This window comes from Tyto alba, unplaced genomic scaffold (assembly GCF_018691265.1).
Source record: "Tyto alba isolate M040663 unplaced genomic scaffold, T.alba_DEE_v4.0 Super-Scaffold_38, whole genome shotgun sequence".
Classification (NCBI taxonomy): Eukaryota; Metazoa; Chordata; class Aves; order Strigiformes; family Tytonidae; genus Tyto; species Tyto alba.
This window is the reverse complement of record NW_024881313.1, coordinates 35457680-35481678: the sequence shown is the minus strand read 5'-3', so window position 1 is coordinate 35481678 and position 23999 is coordinate 35457680. Positions and strand designations below refer to the sequence as shown.

Here is a 23999-nt window from a genome sequence, read left to right as displayed (position 1 = left end):
TTATATAAAGCTGGGGTCTGTGGAAATCAAAAGCACTTCACTGAGCACCAGCAGGGTGGGAGGGCAGCGAAAAACCTTTCAAATTTTGAATATTTTTTTTTCCTTTTTGCCAAATGCAGTTTTGCAAGAAAAGTATTTCTAAAGAAGCGTGTTTGGTTTTTTAATAAAAAAAACAAATAATGTGCTTTAATCCAAAACTCTTCTCCAAACTCTCACAGTTTCAAGAAGTGCACATTTTTCAATTTCTTTGTTTCCTTAAAGGCAGCAACAAATGTGTAGGGATATGGGATGAAAGAAAGGCTTTATAAATATCTTGGGGGAATAAATGGCTTTTTGCAACCAGAACTGCTGTCTGTAATCCCCTTAAGAAAGCAGTGATTGCTTTGTGGAGAAAAAGGTATCTTTTGGGAGAGAAGTGAATAGAAAGATGACATCAACTGATCTCCCGCATAGTATTTATTTTGTTGCTGGTACTTACTTCCATCTGACATGCACATTTATTGGGTTTCAGCTGACTCATCCAAAGTTTTTCAGACATTCAGAAAGCCAGCATTACCTGAATGTTTCTTGCAGAAAGGAAGATTTTGGCAAGGCAGCACAGGTTTAATCAATTTTCCCCTCTCTGATCAGTCTGTCTATAGGGTTCCAATTAACATGGTTGCTTTATGATTAGTGTTTGCATTGCAAGTTGCTCCTGTGCCAAGGATGCTCCCCACTTGCTGCATGAGTTTGATGCTGCACAGATCCAGAACCTACCCCTGAAGTGCTGCCTTCAGCGTGTGCTCCTGGGCTACATTTCTGTATCTTCTGAAACAATGCTCAAAGGGGGGCAATTTAGAAACCAAAACCCAAATAAAGTGTACATATTTGAGCTGAAAACTGGGGGAAGGGATGGTTTTCTGGGCTGTGAGTTGAACTAGGGAGTAGGAAATGGGACAATCATCCCAGTCCTGCTCCTGGCATGGAATAAATTTGACAGCATTCCCCTCCTGTTCTTCCTACCTTTTATTCACTTATTTATTTCCTGTGTAAATATTGCTCTGTGTTTTCTATAAGATAGGTTCAGACTGAGCTGATTTCATTACCACAGGAATGAGGAGTTGCTAGTATTAGGAAAAATTTCTCAATTTCTAAAGACAGATGAAACAGACGGGTCTCCCTGTTACTTCATCAGTTTAACAGTGCTTCCTCCCTGTGTAAAAAGGCAATAGAGTTGAAAATTTACGGTAGCGTTAACTATTACAGACAGCAAGAGAGAAAAGAAGTGGTTAGTTCAGGACCAGTGGATGGGACATTAAGTGAAAGCTGATGGCTTTCCCCTCCTTTTCCTGGCTGTGACACTAAATGCGCGACACTGAGACCCTGCTGGCTCCCCCAGCCATTTCTCACTTAATTTTTGTGATCAGCCCTGAGGCCATTACTACCGAGAACTAGGGAAGGAGGGAGGACAGATGAGGACCTTCATTCATGGATTGTGAGTGGACCAAGAACTGGATAAAAGAGACTAAAATATTCATTTTTAGCTGCCACAGCCCATTACACGTGAAATTCCTGTATTTAAGCTAAAGCTCCAGCAATGTCTGTATAACACCAACCTGCAGGGGCAAACTCTGGTCTGTGAAAGCACAGGTGAGGATGTACGAACTCAAAAATTCTCTCCAATGTATATACATATAAATCAGCCCCAAAACATACGTGTTCACCTGTTGTCAGCACAGGGAGCACTGTGCCACAGCCAAGTCAGTCTATTAATTAACTCCTCCTCCATAGGAAGAAACAATAGGTTTACTGTCCTCTTGCTGTTCAAGCCCAGCTCCCCTGTGAAGGCCCTGACAGTATTTTTCAGCTGCTTAGGTAATCTGGGGGGAGAAGCACCATTTTCAGAAGTGATGTAGGGCATGGCTCCGTCGTAGGAGTCTGTGTAAGTCTGAGCACCCCCACAGTGATGTGGACCTGCTGCCCCAGAGCTGGGGGTGTTTCTGGGTGCTGAGAACATCTGCGTGGTGGGACCATACCGTGGCCATCCCAGCGTGCAGGATACCCACTGGGGCTGTGCTGCTGCAATGAGCAGCATGACCCCAGCCTGCTGCAATCCCTACATAGCATTTCTGCTTTGGTGTGAATTCCTTTTTCTGGCTGAATGTAAAACAGTGTTGGAAATCCGTTAAACTGCTGGAAAAAAAACACTGGTCCTCTCATAAGGTAGAGATGTCCTGCCGACGTGCTGACACAGTGGTAGGGGTTCAACAGCAGGGCTTGAGCTGCCAAGCACTCGCAGTTTGCCTTTCTGGTATTGAGGAAATGCCCATCCTCTGTTCACTTTGAGTCCTCGTGAGAACCTCCTTCCCTTTGTACAGCCACCATTCAGCTTCACTTAGGACTTGTGTTCTGTTATCCCCTACCTCGCACGTCGTTCTGCGCCTCTCTAGGCTTTCACAGGCTGTTTTCCCACCAGGGACCTCATGTCCATCCTCCTCTCTCTTTCCTAGTCTTCATTCCCCTCCATCTCCCCTCATTTGTAGGCTGTTTTCTGGACTCTGATCTCTACCCCCTTCTCTCAGCTCCCTATCTTCTCCTCTTCCTCACCCAGCTCTTCCCTATAACACACTTCTTCATTTGCTGCTTTACCAGTTCTGAGTGTTTGTATAGATTGAATCCCTCGCTTGATAATTTCCTTGAACACGAACTTGCTCTTGAATGGTGACCTGCTCTCCATCCACCTTCCTGGGGTTGCTCTTGCACTTTTTTGGGCTGTTTTGTAGACCCCTTCTTTTTTCTCTACATGATCTGCGGCTCCTTTCCCACCACTTGCTTTCCTTGCTCTCTACCAAATCCTGAGCTGCTTTCACAGGAGTGTTTATTACAGCTCCAGACCCTTTCTGGAGTGGTAACAGCCACTTCACAGCCCAGTGAAAGCCAGTAACCTGGTGTCAGTCTCCCCTGTGTATCCTATTTTACCTTGCTCAGTATTTTGAGGTCTTTTTGCAGTTCTTCAGAAGCTTCTTCCACTTTTACCACCCTGAGTACTTCAATATTGCCAGCAAACTCTTGCCACCCCTCTCCCCACCTATGAGCATCCATCTATGACCTCCCCAGTCAGTGCTGGGCAGCTTATTTTTGGTAAAAGCAGCTGTTCCTGCTCACTGGAGCTGCTGCCCTGTAAGCATGACCCAGGCATCTGTTCCGTAAGGCCTGAGGCGCTTGGGGTGGGCAGCTGCAGGAGGCGTTGGGTTCTCTTGCCCGTGGGGTGCTCAGGGGGTCCAGCTTTGGCACCGTTCACACCTGCCCCCTTCCCCTGTAGGCTGGGGACCCCTTGCTGTGTCCCGCTCCCCAGCACCTCTCCTCTCCCCTGTGCCCCCCCCCACCCCTGCTCAAACCTTCTCTCCAAGCTCCCTGTGGCAACCCCCAGCTTCCACCGCAGCTCCACCCCCCCCCTTCTCCTCAATCTTCTTCATTCCACCTTGTTCCCTAGCCCTCCCTCACCCCCTCCTCTTCCTCTTTTTCCATCCTCCTCTTCCTTATCCTTCCCTTCTCTCCCTCCTCCTTTCCCACAATTTCTCCTTCCTCACTCCTGCCTACCCTTCTTCCCCATCCTGCCTCTCCTCCCTCCTCTTGTCCCCCCCCACCGCCCCCTTCTCCCTCCCCATCCTATCCCCGCCCTTCCTCCCCCATCGCCCCTGCCCATCCCTCCCTCCTCCTCCTCCTTCTCCCTTCCCACCCGCACTTCCCCCCCCCTCCCCCCCCCCCCCCCCCCCCTCCGTAGCCCGCTCCCCACTAGCTGCAGAGGGCGCTGCGGGCCCGGCCCGGCTCAGCTGGGCTCGGCTTGGCTGGGCTGGGCTCGGCGGGGCGGGGAGGGGCGGGCGGTGCCTCCCTCCCTCCCCCCTTTCCTCTCCCCCCCCCCCCCCCCCCCCGCAACCCCCCCGCCTCCTCTCCCCCGTCTCCCGGCCGGGGCTGCGCTCCCGCCGCAGCCGCGCAGTCGGCGCGGAGGCTCCGAGCCATGAGCGCTCCGCGGCGGGCGGGCACCGCGCTCCGCGCCCAGCAGCCGGGCCCTGCCCGCGGGACGGTACCGCTCGGGGACTAAAACTCTGTGGATACAATGAAGTGGCTCTGGGATCTCTTGGTATAGCAGGAAAAATTAAATAAATCAATGTAAGTTTCTCTTTTTGTTTGCTTGTTAATAAAATAATTTAAAAAAAAAAAAAAAAAAAAAAGGGGAAAAAAAAAAATAAGAAACCAAAAAGGCATCCGGTTCTGAGCGTGTCGTGGAGGAGGAATTGGTAGTGCTGGGATTTTCCCTTCCCCAAACTTTCCCTTCGAGACAGGAGGAGCGGTGGCACCGGCATCGCGGCCGTCCCGTCCGGGCAGGGTGGTGGAAAGAAAGGCTACCGGGGCTGGAGGAGAGAAGTTGGCTCGGCAGAGCTTGCTCCGGGTTGTAAAAGAGGAGATAGATAGATAGATAGATAGATAGATAGATAGATAGATAGATAGATAGATAGATAGATAGATAGATAGATAGATAGATAGATAGATAGATTTATATGTTTTGCTGTTGAAGGGTAAATCTGGTGGGGAATCGGTCTAGTTTCCATCTCGCTTCTGCACCCAGAAGTGCCGGAAAGAAATAGCAACACAGACAATACTCTGCAAATTGTTCTGTTAATGTCATGTGGCGTCAGATGTGTTGGAGTAGAAATTTAGTGGCACGTTTTGAAGGGAAGAAATGAACTAGAATGAGTATTTCTGTGGTGGCAGGGAAAATGTATCATTCTTCTGTGTCATGAGAATATTACTGGTATTACCTGTTGTAAGAACTGACATATTCGAAGTATATATCTTAATGGCACCACTCACCTCAAAGGTGTTTGTAGATTACTTCTGCTTAAAACATTTGGAGTTTTTACCAGCACAAATTAAAAACTGGACTTGGCTTATGCAAATGAAAAAGGAAAATGGGGAGAGCTGTGCTGCTCTCAGGCAAGGTGATCGTGATATTATCGAGGCAGCCCCGAGGGGAACAGTGACATAGTAGGAGCAGTAGGAGAGAAGGAAAGGAAAGCTGAATTAAAGCAAAACTTATGCAACAAAAGTGTGGCTGCAATGGGAATGAATCAGACCTTTTTATTTTGATTTTCCTGGAGATTTGGGTGAGGAGGTGGAGATGAGCTTCTAGAAAGTGGAGAAACACAGGAGCCACGCACACCTACAGCAACAGGTCTTGTTTTGCCTGGAAAGGAGAAGCTGAGCTTTGTGAGTGCTTGAGCTGAGCCCTTCCAGTTGCAACTGGGGCAGCTGCCGATCCCACGGATGGGCGTTGGATCCGGAGCTGATGGCCCCGATTTTTCCCACTGCTGGGTTGGCGAACAGTTCTTCCCAAAATACGGGGAGAATGGTGGAATAAACGCAGTGATTCAAAGAGGATTTGTCAATACTAAAAATAAACAGGCCCACAGATGTGTCCTAGAGGGTCATGTCCAGGCACAGCATTTTCAGGGCCAATGAGCCGATTTCGACATTTTTCCGTGTGTGTGTGTCCTGTCCAAGGTGCTGAAGTTCATTTTGCTGCGATTTCCCAGGATTTCGGGGCTTTGCAGAAGTGGTCTTGGAGGCTTCCTCTCGTCTGAAAGCGGTGCGGGGGGGGTCCCCCCCCGGGTGGTACGAAGAGAAAGCAGGGATGTGTTTGCAGACACGTATATTTGATCTGTCCTTTTGGCGTGGGAAAGCAGGCCAGGTGGAGCCGCAGATGGATCCGGCAGATCCTATAAGCTTTTGGTGGCAGAGAATTGGAAAGGTCAGAGCTGTGAGGTGGTGAGGAGTGAAACCCCCTTATTCTAATGGACCAAGAAAGTGGTGGTTTTGAGAGTGTTGCTGCTGTTGTTTTGAGTGTGTTGCCTCCGATGAGACATCTGGTTCCGAAAAAGTTGAGAGCTCGGTGTCAGGATGGGATGGGAATGATGCAAATGGGATTGGAGTGGTATCCACTGATTTTGGTATTTTTTTTTTTTTTTCTTCTGGTATAGCCTTTTCAAATGACAAACACAGCTGAGAGAGAGCTTCAGAAATAGAGGGTCCTTAAGAAAAAAAGCCCATGTCTCTTTGGGACAAGTGTCTTGACATTTAAGCAATGGAAGCCTGTCCTGCAAGTTGTGATATTTTTAGATTAATGTGCCAAAATGTCTCAGCCTTAAATTGTGGATTTTATGTGACCCTTGGTATGAGGCAGATCACAGTATTGCCGGAAATAATCATAGATTAATATGTTACTTTAACTTATATGTGATTGGAGTTTGATGCTGTAACGTGTTATTTCTCAGTTCTCAACACTGATTCTGAATCTATTCATAATACAGCTTTGTACTTCTGTCTGAGACTCTCAAAGGGTTTTACAAACATGGAGGGTCATATTCTAATGCCTGTGTTTGCACAGAGAAGTTTATGCTGGGAGGAGTCCTGCAGATTTAAAGCATGCAAAAACTCTGTACAGTATGGTAGAGAACTGATATCGTTTCATACCCTCAATCATTCGTCAGAGCTCACAAAGGTATTCAGTTGCATCATTGGGTATGTAGCCTAAATACCTTGACCATGAAGGGTGTATGTAGCCTATGAGGTTTCCTGACTCTGAATGACAGCTTGTGGGTACAGACTTTAAAACTGAAACAGAGTTGAAAGCAATATCTTTCTGGCTTGAATCAGAAACTGGCCTCTGGTTTCTCTGTGAAGGACTAACACCTGTGGCACCAGCTAACACCACCCAGGACTTTTACAGGTTACAGAAAAATGTTGAGTAGTTGATGTATTCTTGATTTAAATGTGTTGTCAAAGATATATTTTAAAATGTGCTGATAGGAAATGACATCCTGACAGGCACAGGAGATTTATGAAATATAGCTAGTTTTAATTTCTTTAGAAGATCCTATTTATGATATTAGACAAGGGTTGACCCTCTCCTCCTCCTCTCCTCCTCTCCTCCTCTCCTCCTCTCCTCCTCTCCTCCTCTCCTCCTCTCCTCCTCTCCTCCTCTCCTCCTCTCCTCCTCTCCTCCTCTCCTCCTCTCCTCCTCTCCTCCTCTCCTCCTCTCCTCCTCTCCTCCTCTCCTCCTCTCCTCCTCTCCTCCTCTCCTCCTCTCCTCCTCTCCTCACCATTTTCTGTTTAGTACCTTGAAGTAATGATCTGTGTATGCATGTGAGTAAAGAACATTTTGCATTGCATATTGAAGCATGTTAGCGGTCGTTCCGAAATCCTGGTCATGTTTTCTAGAAGGAACGGGTTATTAACTGTTATTACCTCAGATGCCTCTAGTTTTTGGAAGTTCAATTTGAAATATCTAGAAGAGACCTATTGTTTTCAGAGGGTGAGTGCTCAGTTCTTCCTGAAAATTACTACCTTGTCAGTTGTCTCAAATCGTCCTCAAGAATTACTTTGGAAAATTATAGCTCTGATAGTTAAAAGGTGACAACAAGTAATTTCTAAGATCTGTTAAATAAAAATCAGGTATCACAGAAGCAGCATCACTCTTAAGTATATACTTGAGTTTTCTGCTTTGTGTTTAGGTGCTGTCTTGAGGTAGGGCCTTAATCGTAGTATGAAGCAATTTATATTTGAAATTCTGCCATTACTTCTCACTTTTACTGTGTAACCTGGAGAAAAACACATAAAGTCAGTTGGATATATCACTGTTTGATTATAGTGACTATCTCTTCCATGGTGTCATGTGTGACTGCAAACAGTTCAGATAAACATGTGTTTATTTATCCTTTAAATACCATTGTCTCAATGAATATTTACCAAAAGAAAATGCTCATTATACTTCTATTGATCTTGGTTTATTATTTACTCTGCAAACCAAACTGATGGGCCCACTTTGACCTGTCTCTGTCTCTTTGGGTTTCTCTTGCAAAGTGACAGTTTCTAAATCAGGAAGGAAATCAGGTCACATTTCTGGCTCTGCAGGATTTATCTCATTGCTCTTCTTTCAAAGTAATTAGAGTTACTAATAATGAGGAAAAGAAAACTTTTCCAGAACTGGAATGTCCCTAACCCCTCTCTCCTTCTTGCAGTTTTTGTGTCACTGAAGAGATTCAGGTAGTTCAGAAAGTTTTTTGTGGAGGATCCTTTTGCTCCGTTATACAGATAGTGACTTTCTCTAAGTGTAGCTGTACGTGATATGGTCACCCTTACTTTATTTTCCTTAGATTAATAGCATTCCCTTATTTATTTCACACTCATTCCGAGATGCTGTTACTGGACCAGTTGCGGGCTGCCCGGTTGCAGTGGGTGAGATCCCACTGTGGAGCCGCTCAGATTTCAACCTGAGAGAAAAATGAGGAGACATTTATCAAAGTTATCCTCCATCCCAGTCCCTAAGCAGGCTGGGGACAGAGTTAACACATTGTTTTTTTTTAAACACATGTAGTACCAGATGTCACGATTGCCGTTTGTACCCCTCCTTTTTTAGGTTTCTTAGTCCCGGTTCACGGAGACATATTCCCGGGAAAGGCTGGCAAATGGACCACAAAAATTCCCTCTCTTCTAACACACCCACCTTTGGGGAGATGCGGCTTGGCCTCCTGTGGGGAGGTCACCTTGTGAATCTTTTGTGTGTAAAATTTTCATTGATGTCAAAAGATCCCTTATCTTTCATGGCAAAAACATGCCTCCCTGCTATTTGTAATGAACAAAGCATTTATTTAATCACAATTCTGCATGACAAGAATGGCTTGGCTTTAATTTTTATCATAATATTGCAAGAGCTTTTTAAATGTAGAGATATCACACATTAAATAATAATGTTGTAATAAAGCATGCAGAAAAATTTAAAATTCTGTTAAGCTCTGAGATTTCCCTTTGCTGTTTTTTATTTAGTTTTAAAGTGCTAAGATTTTCTTTTCTATCTTGGAAAAAATAAGTCCATTCTTTACCATCTTGGACTGAACTTTCCTGGTTTACTAAACATCTGACAAAAAGGCTTTCTGCTGCAATGCTGAGAGCTCTACCAACAGGTTATAAATTCTTTTTAAAGTATGCTGGATTCCCAAGCTACTAAAAATTCTCTGCATCCAAGCTAGCATTTGAAAGATATCTGCCAGTTGTGCTTTATTAATTTTAATCCAACTCCAGTATTAGTATGGGATATTTAAAAAGTCTTACTGGCAGCAGGTTTGTGTTTAAGTGTATAAAAGTTAGGTAACTGAACACAGATCATGGACACGAGTAAGGTGTCTGTGTTAAAAGCAAAGAATCTCTCAATATTCATGGCATTTGATTTTGACCAATAAGCCAGGTTTAGGGGTTTTGGAGGGGTCTTGGAAGAGGGGAGTTGTGGGACATTTTTTGCTGTTTCTAAAGACTTTAGAGAAAATTGAAAAATCTATGTAATAAGAATTTATGGAAAAACTTGACCATGGACAAATTCTTCCAAGACCCATTAGCTGGAGGTAGATTTAATATTAACTTTTAAGGCCAAAATCCATTCTCAAAGACTGTATTATTTATAAAGTGATTTTTCCAAGATTCTTTTTCTTATCATCATGAAATGGTCACTTTATCCAAAGAACTGGACAGTTTTCTTAGTGTCTCGATGGCTGAATATGCCACCGTGTCTCCTGGCTGGCTTGCAGCATGCTGGGTCTAACAAGCTTTGCGTGCATCCTGGCTCCAGGTTCACAGAACCAGATGTCTGTGTGTTCCTGGGTAACCAAAACAGGACAGCACAGAGGGATCATTTCTAGTGATCTTCAGTGAGCAAACATCCACCCCTGTAGGATCCAGCTCAGATCTTGTGCCCCGCTGCCAGCCCGTTTCAGTCCTCCGAGGAGCATCTCTGCTGCCGGGCTGTACAAAGGCAGACACTACCCCTGGGAAATCCTGAAAAACATGAACTTTGAAAGAAGTCATGATTAAATAAACCAAGAAAAACCTCACCATCATGTGAAGCTTGTAAAGAGGAGCAATGCTGTGATGAAGTTTTTGTTTTTCCCCATGATACAGCTACCAAAAGTGGGCGTGGGGCTATGGAGAGAAATGTTAGAGGAGGGATTTTGGTGATGGGAAGAAGCTCTGCAAGTGGCTGTCTCGCTGGCGATGCAGCCGAAGCCTCTGGACAGGGATGGGAGTGGAAGTAGAGGGCAAAATAATGAGAGGGTTGAAGCCCAGACTGAGCAGCTCTGAAACACATCATTAAAGTGTTACAGCCTGACCTGTAGACAGGCATTTAGTGTTGTCTGAGGCCTGACACGCTAGTAGCTGTTACATAATGCACAATTATAAAATCACACTAAAGCCTCTTTAAAATACCTGCTGATTATAACAGGGTAATTATGCCGTGTTTAATAGAGCTGGGTGCTGCGGGGAAGGGACTCCCCTGCACCAAAACCCGTTTCTGCCCCTGCCACGTCAGATGCAGCCGATGGCACCGTCCTCTTGGCCCCGGGAAGTCCTAAACCCTCCAAAGCCCCCCACGGTTGTGTGTCTGCTCCCCGCTTCGCCCGGCCGCTCTCGTGTTACAGGGGTTGTCCTTTCCTTCTGGATGAGGATTTCTGGCCACCGCTGCTCCCCATATTAGTACAGTCAGCGCGACAGCGTGACGCAGCCGCCCTCTCTCCCTCCCCGGGGCCGAGCACATCGTCTCCGCTGACTCCCCACCCCGATTTCCAGCCTCCGACGCTGAGCCATGCATGGCTCCCGTGCTGCTGGAGGGGTCAGAAGTATTGCCAGCGGTGTCTGCAGCAAGAGGGTCTGGAAAGCACTGCAAGTATCTTAAGAATTTTTTTTTTTTTTTTTTTTTTTTTCCCCCCTTTATCTCTTTTCAACAGTGTTTCACGTCAAGAGGTCTAATCTCCCTCGATGCATGCGTGTAATTCTCATTCATGTGAGCTCAGGGGCTGCTGCTGGCGTGTGCTGTGTGTCTCTTAGGAAATAACCCCTTCAGAGTTGCAGTGCGTGGCAAAGTTCCCCTGGTTTTCTGAAGTCCTTGTAGCTCTTTTCTTCCCTGTGTCCATCAGAGGGATGAATCCTCCTCTCGGCTCTGCCAGCGTAAATCTAGATCGATTTGTTTGACTTCAGTGGAGCTAATCCAGATTTACACAGTCCTTTCCCTGAGGACTTCCCTGTTTTTTTGCTGTAGGTGACAGTTAGTGGGCCAATGTCAAAATACATCTGATGTAGTCAGATTCCCTGTCTCCAACCATTAATTATTCCCTGGCAAAAGTTTCTGAGGAAGAGTGGTTGTATTTGAAAACAATATACAAATTCTGCTGCTAATTTTAGAAAGTAAGGGGGAATTTTTTTCCCCTCCTGTTGAAACTAAATATAATTTGAAAGATAATGTACAAAGATTTAAATATAGCATGCAATTATACATTGCATATGAATAGTTTCTCTCGGTTTTAACATGTTTAGTTTATTTTTCCATCTTTCTCAGCAGACAGCTGTTAGATAAAGAGAGAAAAGTAAATAGTTGTTATGAAACCATACGTCATAGCTAAAAGGAAATAAAAAAAAAAGGAATAATCATATGAATATGGGAAGAAAAAGGCAGAATAAATCATCTCTGTGCTTTTCCCTGTTGTCCCATCCTTTCTTGATATTTCTGTAGTAGTACTTTAGCTAAAGAAGTACTTTAGTACTTTAGTCTAGAACAAATTTCCCATACGTTCATTGTGCTGCTGTTCCTGCTGCGTTCAGGCAGTTTTGAATCAAGGTTCTGAGTTCTTCATGGGTGGGTGAAATTGAGGTAGAAATTTTTCTAGGAAAGTCTCTGACTTCTTGGGTTTCTTTGCCCTTAGTGGAAGTTTTGCTTGAGTTACACTGAGTTTTTTTTTTTCTATGAAGTTGCCTGAACTTGATGACCCTCAAAAGTTTTGTCATGACCACACGGTGTCTGAACAAGCATCTGCAAAGTGTACAGATGTCTTTCTGGCTGCCCAGGATGGCTTGGAGAACTTGCTTTCTCCTATAGCTGTGAAATGCAGCCCTGCTCCTCATGTGCTATTAGATCTGTTAAAAATTGTTCATTTTGTTAAAAGATTCCTCCAGCTTTCTCCAGGTTTTCCCCATTTTGTGAAGCCTGAGCAGTGCTGGGCTGGCAGGTCTTGCTCTGTGTGTTATGAGCTCAATATTCAGGACCCAGCGAAGCTCTCTGCTTTTTAGCTGCTTCTCAGGATAGGGCACAAAGAATCTAGAAACAGTGCACTGGGTCACATGCTGCCTTTTTTAAAGAAATATGGAGAATGGCAAAAAAATCCCTCAAAATAATAATGACAATAACAATAATTAAAAAAAAAAAAAAAAAACAAACAAACCACAAACCAACAAACCTGGAGATTCTGGTGATTCTAGACTTCTGGGAACAGAGCAAGTGGCTGAATATGAGGTTATGGTCTGAAAACATTGAAGGATTCTGGGCTGTGGTTTTTCTTTTATTAATTAGCTAAAGTGATGTTCAGAACCTGAAACAAAGGCTTTTAGACACATCTCTGGTGCCTAATTCTGCTTGCTGTCTCGTAACAGGGTGAATCAGGAGACTGTTTATTGAAGTCAGTGATGCAGTGTTAACGTAAAAGCAACATAAGGGAGATGGAGGATTTGTTTACGAGCATAGACGTCCCCTGGACAGTTTAACACTAACACTGAAAATTACTGAATAGCTGCAAAGCACAGAACTTAAATATAGCTGAAATAAGTTTTCTGGAACATTTCCAGAACTATTTTAAGGGCCTGATCCAGAACCTGATGAAGCCAAAGGTAAAGCTTCTTTTGACTTCTTCAGATCTAGTATTAACACTTTGAAACATCATTACCTCCCTGGAATGTTCTCAAGCTGTCCTGCAGGTGTTTTTTTTTATTAACTGTTATGCCAGATGTAATATATTTTGTATCTCTTTAGTGCTTGGATTGGTTAAATATAAGAAGGAAATATCATAATTACTTTGTTGCATAAGAAATTCCAGTTTTCTGTGTATTTAGTCATTCATTGCACAATCCATGGAAAGTCATCTTTTGTTGCTTGGTTTCTCCATTGGTTTACCATTGCTCTCATTATGCATCTGTCCAATCCTGTAGATTTTGAACACACTGGCCAGTTTGATTCAGAGGTTTAGGACTAAAAGTTTTTTGGGTTTTGCAAATCCTGTCGAAGGATGTTCCTGGATAGACACTAGAGAGTCTCAAAGGAGTGTCATACCTAAGAAAGTGGCTGTAGGGTGACTCAGTCACATACCTGTAGTATGACAGCAATGAATCCACCAGAGATCCACAGGTCAGCAGGTTACCTAGGTAAGGTGGGTTGTTCACAGAGTTTTTATTTTGTTATACCATATTGTATTGTAGTTTATGGTTAGTGTCCCATTGCCAGGCTAGTGACTGCTTAACCTGTGTCAACCAGGTTCATGGGATCAGGTAATGCCAGGTGTAGGCTATAATTGTAGTGTTAAACGGAACTTGGAAACAAAGCCCTGGGATTTCAGCCCCTTTTGAAATCACATCTCAAAAGGTTGCATTGTATGGATTTAGTGCCTGATCCAGGCTTCAGGAGGCTGTGGGTGGGTCCGCATGTGCTGTCTGCTGAGGAGTGTGTGTCAGGAGTCAGGAACCAGAGGTGTCTTCAGCTGTGAGACAGCCCGTGGTCCTGTCGAAAGACTGGAGGAGGTGAAAGAGGGACAAAGATGTTGTTTCAGGGGACCAGGGCCTAATCCTGCCCCATGCACTGTTATAGATGAGTCTCCCTGTGTGCATGGGGGATGTTTGACTGTATTGACACCACTGCCAGCTTCTGTGCATCAGATGTGGATTAATAACCATATATATATATAAAAAATATATTTCATTTATGTATGCACATATATGCATATGTATATATAAACAAATCAGGAATGAAGCAGGGATATTGAAAATTCAATTTCCACTTCCACCAGTTGCATACTCCCCATTTTTCTGGGAACTGGCATATCTGTGGTGTCAGATGGGGCACGTGTGCCCAGCAATAACAAGAAACTAGTGCAAACCAGGATGAGAGGCAGCAGGGGATAGACTGAGGATACCCCCGACGTGTGTGCACCCTTGCAACGAGACTGCGGCTGTTTCTCCCCCCAGCCCTTGCCCTGACCATCGCTGCGAGTGGTACGAGGAAGGGAAAATGGAGGGTGTCCCTGACCCCAGTAATCCCCAGCTGCCACCGAGCCTCCCGGGAGGCACCTGCAGCCAGCACAGATTAACACAGCCCGCAGCGGGGACTGGCCTGCAGCCAGCATGGCCCTGGGATCAAAGGAGCATGGAGGTGGCCGAGAGCCACCTTCGGGCCCCTCCTCCTCACCCTGCTCTGCTACAGCTTTTCCCTTCCCTGATAAATCAAACCCACCCTCTGCAGTCAATTGCAGATCAAAATGTTTTTTTTTTCCCTATATATTGCATAGGGTGTTTACAGCCAGGTGCACTTTCTGAGCTAATAATTGGCCTATAGTCATCTTTCTTAAACATCTTGCGTGCTGGCTTCATTTTTTCTTGATGAACAGGGTCTTCTGACCCCAAACAATGGCATGAGGCTGGGAACCATTATGAGATTGTCACAGGCAGATCCACTGCAAAGGCTTGTAATAAGTTGTGCACAGGTCTCTACAGTGTCCTTGCCGGCCAAGCTTCTTCTAGGAGGAAAGGAGCAAGAGGGAAGGGAACTGCGTGCATCATTATTTTGGATTTTAAAGGGTCACAAGAAGCGAAGGAAAACACAGGCATGTCAACACCCAGGTCTGAAAATGGTATATATTAATGACAAGCTTGATTTGGTTTGCAGTGGGTGGCCTAGCTAAGAAGCTTTATCTCTCTTAGAAAGTTTATTTCGGAGGGTTTCTTGTCTTCCAGGACCAGGAGGAGGTGTTTTAAAACATACTTTGAAGGGACTGTCACCATTGTCCTCATCAGCTCCAGCAGCCCTCGTGCCCCAAAATGCAGAAGGTATTTCCCTGTGCATGGGCAAGTGCTTTCAGGGAGGTTCCTCATCCCATGCGCTCCCCTTGGACTCCTTCATTTTCAGCTTCTCATCCCTGGGCTGATAGCAGCTTTGTAAAGGAGGGAGTGCTGCCAACCAGTGATGCATGGCCATACAGCTGCCAACAACCAGCCCCATCAGCGCCCTGGTTGATAGGTTTATTTTTCAGTGTGGGGATTGTGACAGCTGTACTGTTTTTATGGTAAGATGGTCCCTGGGGGTGGCCAAGAAGTAACACTGCTTTAACTTTTGTGAGTCTGTCGAGTTATCCCTCCCCAACGTTGACCTGAAGTCCTGCTCAGGCAGGAAACAAGCTGAGCAGCTACATGTGGAGGAATGCTCTTGCAAAGACATTTTCTTCTCTCACTTCACTGGACCAGGATCTCACCTTGAATGCAGAACACCATCACTTCACGCTCGTTTTAAATTATGCCAGCTGAATATGCACAGTTGTTTGCAGGACCACGTGGCCCAAAGCAAGACTCAAAAAGCAACATCTCTCATATTCAGGCTTGTGGGATGTAAAATATGTTCAATATATTCTTCCCAATGCCATTTTGAAAGCTAGTTTTATAGTCCTAGTTAGATTTGCATATGTCTGAATGGTTCCCTGGTACATGATTTCTTTCAGGACATTCCTATAATATTAATGAATGTGAAAGTTGTGATTAGCATGGGAGATTATTGTTTATAGCAACTACACAATATATTAGGCTACCCATCAGTCTTGCTGTTAGAGCACTCTGCAGAATTCAGTAAGTGACATTATTACACAGTTGCCTTTATGAGCCTGGGAAACTTTGCAAAACGTCTTATAATCTAGACAACAGCTTTGCTACGAAGCAAGTTACCTTCATCGATTGTAGGTCTTCACTTTGGTTACTGAACTACACACTAAAAATAAATTAAAAAAAAAAAAAGCAGAATTGAGATCAATCTCTAATTGATTTTGACTTGTCGTATCCAGTTAAAAGCAGAACCAATGCTTTCTGAAAGTTACTGATGTTTGGGAGCTTTGTAGAGCTGTATATGAGAGAAAGCATCAATAGCAGAGCGTAAGATCTCTTAATTTGGGCTTCATACAGAGTTTTAGGCACTTAAATGTCAGACTAAAGTTCAAGTGTTCATCAGAGTCCTACGAGAATCTTCAATGCCAATGAAATTCCTCTTAAAAACTGTCCTGTGAGGCTTTACTCCCTATAAGCGCTGGCTCCTTGAACCAGAAATTGCACAGACTGTTGAAACAAAGGCCTCCGCAGGATAACGGGATGGCTGGAAAGAGACTCTGAGCAGGGGACAACAGGGGAGCTGCCACGAGAGGCAAGCTCAGCTGCTTCGCTTTGGCTGTGGGGCGGCTGGGGACAGCATCCCGGAGGGCAGGGACGGGCTGTGTGGCTCCGTTCTGTCCCTGCACCTCCAGCGAGGCCGGTGGGGCTCGGGTTGCAGCTCCCGTGCTAAAGGTGGTGGAAATCGCTCTTTCCCAGAAGTGGGAGGTCAGGCAGGGTCCCCCCGCGTGATACTCGGCATCACCCCAATAGCACCCCATCCCGCTCCTCCACCTCCAAAAATACCACCCAGCTCCCTCCGCTGAGGCTGCTGACTTTCTGGATGTTTTTCCCTGGACCGCCAGTCCTGTTCCTTTGTGGGGAGATGGAGGGAGGGGAGAGCCAAAACAGAGGACAGGCTATTTTTAGGCTGACTATCTCCCACTCCCTGGAGGGCTGGGTGCCAAATAGGTGGTGTCGTGGGGTGACACTCGCCTGTCTGTAACACAGCCCCGACAGCAGCCAGGCTGCGGCAGGCCCTGGAGCAGAAAAGGAGTGGAGAATTGATGGACCCTGAGACTCTGTAGATATGCAGTAATGTTTATTTTTCAACATTGCATCTGTCTGTTTTTAGCTGGATAGCTTTCTCATGCATCCCATCGTATTTTATAACAAAGCTCCATATGCATTATGTCCTATGGTGTTTTGAAGCCCAAGTAAGACTTCAGCTTGTGCCTTTCTGTTCGTTTGGTAGTGGGATAAAAAAAAAAAAAAAAAAAAGGCTATGAAGTTTAGGCTCAACCCCATAATTTAGAGATTATAAAACCATAAATTAAAAGTGTGATCATTTACTTCATCTCCAGAATAGCAGAGGGCTCCTCTTAATTAGTATTGTTTGAGCTACAACATATACCGTCTAGAAAACAGGAATTGAGGGGGATGGATTTTCCATCCTTCAGTCTTTGGTAACTTATCAGTCTTTGGTAAACTATGGTTAAATTATTTTCTTAAAAGTGTGCATATTACACCTAATTTATATTTCTTTTGTTCCAGTTCCTGGCCACTGGATTTCTTCTATCTTAGTCTGACAGACTGCAAAGTACTCTGTAATATATGGAGTAGTAGTATTATTGTAGCTGTGTTTGTCCAAGGGTGCTGGTACAGTGATTAATTCATCCCTTTACTTTCTCTTTGTTATGACTGAGCTCTCTGCAGCATTTACTATGGGCCTGGTTTCCAGCCTGTAACTGTCCTTAGTGATACTTCCCTAAACCTTTCTAATTTATCACCATAACCCTTACATTTTGGACATCACAATTGAAATGCTCTACAGAGGTAATGTTCTCATCAAATTATATTACTGTCCCCTGAGCCCTGATTAACCAAGCTCTGCATCAGCTATTCTGTTCTTTTGCCCAGAAAGCAGAGAGGCTGTCAGTCACTTGCATCTTTCCATTTATTTGTATAAAATACTGCCACAACCACAGTTTTCTTCTGGTGTGTTACAACAGTGTCCCAATAGCTAGGAAAGCAACATTGATATTCAGAGTGCATCTTGGCCAAGTCTGTAGTAACTCATGGGTGCAATTATCCTGACTTGTTGATTTAGAAAGCCTAGCAAAAGAAGCTGGTGTATATTGTGCTTCTTTATTGCTATTAAATTGGAAAGACTGTCATTCTCAGCACATTATTGCTCCATCGCATGGATTTTTCCCAAGTACAGAACAGAAATATGTATTGAACATTTCTGTCATTTCTGTGGTCTTGCACCTGACAGTACTTACAGGATACATTTTGTTCCTTATGTATTTGAAAAGTTCCTTTTTGTCCTTAAGAAGGTCAGCAATGTCTCTACCTACGGTTTTCTTATTGTGTCTTTCTACTCTATCACTGGCATCTGAGTTACATGTATTATTTTTGACTTCCTTTTGTTCTTTTTTTTTTTTTTTTTTTTTTTCCTTAAACCGTTTTGCACTGTGGAGTGCGTGTCACATTTCTTTGTATCATGCAAAACATTTTGGTTGACATAGGATAGGAGGTAGAAACTTTTTTGAGCCCTTCAGTGTTGAGGCAGAGTGATTCTTCACCACACGGCCTACAGACTTCACCACATGGCCAACACGAGATTTGAAGGACAACACAATGAGTATTTAGAGAGAGATGGGAAACTAAGAAAGGGAAAAGTCCTCAACATCTCATTAAGGGTGAAATCCTTTCTCTACAGAAAGCCTCAGCAAAACAGATCTGTTTCACATCACCAAATCTTGATGCATCCCTTTTAATAAAGGACAGACTAATGGGGTCTACAAGCCCCCAGACATTAATACACATCATATCACGTGATGTAAACTGCAAATATACTCTTTTTCCCCCATGAAATGTGGTTGCAACATCATGCCACCTTCTTCTGTGTTTCTGCTAACAGCCCACACATAACTGGGACTTGGGAAAATGATACCAGGTTCAAAACCAGTCATCAACTCTACAGCCACTGTAATTCTGCAGCTAAGCAGTAAATAGCTCCTCTCTGACTTCATCCTAAGATGGAGACTGCAACAAAATGGCATTGTTGGGACAGTCAGTGGCCTCAGCATGCTCTTGCTGGGCTGAAATACTCAGGGCTTCAGAAGTCCTCTACTCTGTGGGAAAGCCCAGGCTGGGAGGTGAGCTGTAGCACTGGGTCAATAAGCCAAACACCAAGGGTTATGAGGAGGAAGAATAACTTCCCAGATTATCATTGAATCCTTAGAAGACAGTGAGATTTACTTCCCTTTACTAGAAATATCAGAAATCAGTCTTTCAAACCCACTGATATTGGGGTCTCTTAGCAAGAGACACAAGGCCTCCTGTCTTTGACTGAACATGAACTCTGGGCTGATGTATATTTATTTATTATTATTTTCTATTTTATGTTACTGATTGTCCTAGATGCAGGGGAGGAAAATTACTTTCAAATGAGAAGATTTTTTCATAAGCCTACAGCATACCTGTACTTGGAATACAAACTTTAATCTGTTATTTGCTGGAAAAATGTGTAACACAAGTGCAATCTCTGCTGGGTTCACTTTCATCCTAGTATCAGCTGTAGGATGGTGTCCCTTGGGAGAAACATGGATTCTATGCAAAGAATTTAGGCTCTTTGTAAGCACCTTGTGGCAGGGACCATCTACCTTTCCTATGTGTCCTGAGAGTAGTAATAAATATTAATCATAATGATAAACTTGACTTGGTGGGAAATCTGTGCCTCACTGGCTTTACTGGGGAAGTAGAATATTTTTAGTTTTGAGAATTTTTAAATCTTACTCTTAGATTCAAGTGTCTACTTCAGTTCAGAAGCAGTCAGGTTCTCTTGGTCAAAGAAGTGCCCTTAACCCCAAGGAGGCATTGCTCCTTCCAGTTCCCCAAAGCCTCTTGCCCCGTGCACCTTGCAGGTAGTCACAAACCAAGTGGGAGTAAGCCCTGCTGCAAGAGCAGCAGTATCTCTTTGGGGCTGATTGCATGAACTGTTGAGGATCCATATCATCCCCCACCATCCCACTGTGCCCAAGGGGCAGTCCATGCCCCAAGAGCTTTTGTTGTGCACCTAAACAATCACAGGCACTCATGTAAGTGGTTGTAGTAGAGAGCTACTGGAGGAGGCTATTTTTTTTCAGGGCACAACTGAAAAATCTACTTAGCATAGTTTTACATCCTGCTAATGTGGTTTTATTGCTTCTAGGACCTGGCCTACTATTGTTGTGTGCTGCTGTATTATGTGCTATGGATGCTTTTACTCATTTGGAGCTGATCCAGGGATCTCTAATAGGCCTTTGCACTGCATGTCCTAAGTGTGCTCAGCTTGACACTATCCCCTGCACTGGGAAAGTTGGTTTATTGTACTACTGTGGACTGGGAGGGCTGGGGAATTAGGCCAGCAGCCCTCCCTACCTTATGCTGTGATCTGGATCCTGCAGAGTACTGAGGGATGCAGTCATGGCTTGGAGCCACAGCTGCTCTACTCCATCCCATCATCTGCCTCCAGGAGGTTGAGCCTCCAGGAGGGAGAGGAACGGTAAGGCAGAGGAAGGTGGAGTAAAATGCAGAGTTCTGGTGAGGGAAAGGGCTCTCATTCATCCTGACCCACCACCAGGACCACCCCTGTCTTATAATTGTTCCTGTGGCTGAAATAATGGGTCTTGACAGTATCTGTAGCCATTTAAGCATTTATCAAAGCAGTATATTTAGTAATATAAATTGTGTTTTGGTGTTGTTAGTTTTGACCTTTCCCATTCTACAGCCTAAAGTGCATGTGTGCTGTTTGTTGTGCTTTTCATGGTTTCTTGACAGTTAACAGCATTTTACGTTTGGAACAGTCTTCTACTTTCCCCCCCTCTCCCCCCTCTGTTTAAAATGCTGATTCAGTCAATAACTTCTTGGTTGTAAGGCCAGTTTCTTTCTGAGATGCTTAAATACAGATTGAGAAAACCTTCTTTTGGTAAATGGTGACTTTTATGCTTGAATAGTCCATAGGGACCTTGTCTGTATTCTGAAAATCTAAACACCTCTCTTTGTTACCAAAGTAGCAATTTCATATTGGAAGTGGCATAAATGTTGTGTCATGGAGGTAAAAGCTTTGGATGACAATGTGATTTTACTGTTGGGTTCTGTGAGCACAAGCACATTTGTTTAGCTTTGAATCAAAGGAGGTATTCATATGTGTTACTTGCCATTATTTTTAAAAGTTATTTTTTAAGGGCAGGCTTTGATTGTCCAAATACTGTTCCTGCCTTTTACTGTCTGGGATACTTCACTCGTTTCTCTGGGTGGGGAGAATGAGCAAAGTCACAGCACAAACTGAGCATGGGCCTGGAGTGAAGGTCACCCAGAACTTCTCAGAGAGTGATCCAGCTGGGCTGGGAAGCTCTGCACTTACTGTCAGTTCAGCCAGCCTCAAGGAAGCTTGGTCTGGGCTGAAATATCCTCCAAAGGAAAGGCTGCAGCAGCTGAGGCAAAGGGAATTGTAATTTTGGGGGTGAGGGTCATCTCTCCAGGGAGGACAGCCTGTGTCTGCTTGAGGATGGGAGGTGGAGATGACTCCAAGAATGATGTTTGCTTTGGGTGCTTTTGAGTCACCTGAATGAGGTACCTGAGCATCTGACAACACTGCCAAACTGGGCTGGAAAATCAAGGGACTGGATCTCACTGGTGAGAAAATTAGAGAGCTGCTACTTAAATTAATTATTTGAGAAAAAAGAAAAACAAAACAAAACACCCCCTCCCCCCCCCCCCCCCAAAAAAAAAAAAAAAAAACCAAAAAAACCCACAGCAAAAGTTGACATCCCTTGTGTTTATTTAGACAGCATCCTTCCATCACAAGGAGCACCGTTTTTCTGTTTTTCTCATTTTACAGAGGTAGATCTGAGGGCAAATTACATGCCCAAAGTCCTGTAAAAACTTCATAGCAGAGAATTGGCCCTGTGCAGACAAATTGTTGGACCACATCTTCAAACCTCCACAGATAGACCCAGCATACATCTTCCAGTCCCAGGGGCCTGATGAAGGATCTTTCCACCCATAGCTGTCCACAGTTTCTGTCTTCACCACCATTTACTTTTTTTTTTTTTTTCTTCTCCAAAACCTTCCTACTCCTGTATCGAATTCTGCTTAGAAGAACATTCCCCTTCACTATGCTTTTGCTTCCTTACAAGCAGGAGCACCTCCCACCCCAAGAGACAGGACTTGTTTCAGGTGTTTAATGAACAGGAACAGCATGTAAGCATGCCTTATACAGTTAATCAGGTGTAGAGAGAGACCATAGCTTGTACGGCAATGCTCTTGTATGACCTCAGACATCGCCTGGAGCTGCCTCTGTCTCTGCTTTGGTGCCATACGAGCCTAGAGTATCTGCACTATCACTGTGTGCTTTGCTGTAGTAGGATGGCTAAAATGTGCTGCTTAGGTGATGAAACACAGAAAAGCTCTTGTCTTCAGGGATGCTGAGTTTTTCAGCCAAAGTCTATGCTGCTCTCCAGTCCTTGAAATAGACCTCTTCTGGGGGCCTGCCTAGGTCTTCCTCTGCATGGAGTTTGTCATGCATGTCGAGACCATGCTGTAGGAGTAACAGAGCATTCAAAGTGTTTTGGCATGAGTGGCTCTAACGTTGATCCTAGCCCCATACAGACTCTGAAAATACAGATTCAACAAAACAGCTGAAAATATGTTGGAGAGCTTAGCCATGAGTGTACAACAGCTGTAAAATATTTTAAAAGTAGTCAAAAAGGGGGGAAAGTTAAGAGTAAAAGAAGAAGAAAGTGTGCTGCTAGTTCAGCAGAAAAGACAATTGTACCTGCTAGTAGCAAGAACAACTTCATCATCTGATAGATGGACTTCTTCCAGCTTGTCACAACAAATGCTGCAGACCCAAGGCTATTTGTTGCATTAACAATAAACCAGTGAGCACAGGGAGCTGCAGCTCATGTTGGCACATAAGCTAGGCACTGATTACCACCTGTGCAGATATACTACTGTTTAGCAAGTAGGGGAAATGGTGAAGACGTGAAATGGCATCGTGGTCAGACTTTGTTTCCCACCTCCTCTGAACTGGGTTTTGATCAAGCTCAAGTGCTAAGTCAAGCCTCAAATGGTAGTGTTATCTACTATTTTGCTAGGAGTACTTAAAAGACACCCATCACCTTACAACTGAGATTTACTTTGCTGTAGTTAAGATATGACCAATCTTTATTCTGGGACTGGGAAGGGCACAGGAGCGGCTGCCTTCAGATTCCAAATGGCAGCTCAGAGATTAATCTAATGAGGAACCTGAATTCAACTGTAAAAGAGTAGAATGACATTATTTATCTTACTCTGAACTCAAGCAGGATGGAGGTGAGATGTTTTTCCCAATATGGCTGAATTCCAGAGGAAGGATTTGTCCTACAGATACACCTTAGCTCCATCACAGAAAGCTGCATCAGAGCAATGGTACAGCTGTGGCTTAAATCTTTCTTTGAGTTTGTTGCTAAGGACTTTCACACTGAATGACACACGGGAGCAAAGTAGCGGATGTGTGCGTATTCCACATGTAATGTGCTCAAATGGTCTGGTTTGTTCAGACAGCAGATAGCCCCAAATTAGTGTTCACTATATTCTTGACAAAACAGTCTTAAAAGGTAGATCCAAGTTGAGTGTGTTGCAATAATGCAACCTTGCAATTACAAAGACCTGAATGAACTTGGCGAGAACTCCATTTTATAAAAGTATGTACAATCTTCCAGATACCTGAAAGGAAAGAAAGGCACTCCTCTACAATGCAGCCAGAAATAATCTTCCAGGTTGCAAATGACCCAGAGGACACATGCCAGAAAGGATGAGATGAGGAGGAAGAAGAAATCCCACATTACTGTTGCTAAAAGTACTTGAAGGTAGTTCTCTGCTGGACATCACTCTGATTTATCTTATTTGAGGTAAAACCACCTGGTTTTCAGCAAGGTTCTTGTCTGTTCCAGGAACTGGATGACCAGGGAGACAAGTGAGGGGCAACTTCTGGAAAAGAATTACAAAATAGTGTCATTGGCTGACTTTGCAACTCAGATTTTTCTCAACATCTTGACCTGAACAGAGCTGTTCACAAGGTAAAGGAATACAGAGGTGACACTAATGGGGAAAAAGCAATTAGATGAATTATCCTATAGGGAAAAAGTTCATATTACCTTGCCTTCTGATGGCAGCCTTGAGGCTGCCTTCAAGACAAGACTTGCAGGAGATGCAGACAGTAA

General features: G+C 44.2%; 1 protein-coding gene across 1 annotated transcript in view; it reads left to right on the top strand.

The window, feature by feature from the left end:
* The first annotated feature begins 3956 nt into the window (after window positions 1-3956).
* SCN5A (sodium voltage-gated channel alpha subunit 5) overlaps window positions 3957-23999 on the top strand; it is a 214875-nt gene continuing 194832 nt past the window's right edge. Inside the window, exon 1 of the mRNA XM_042801945.1 lies at window positions 3957-4149. The gene's annotated coding sequence lies outside the window, so the exon portion shown is untranslated. The remainder of the gene's footprint in view (window positions 4150-23999) is intronic.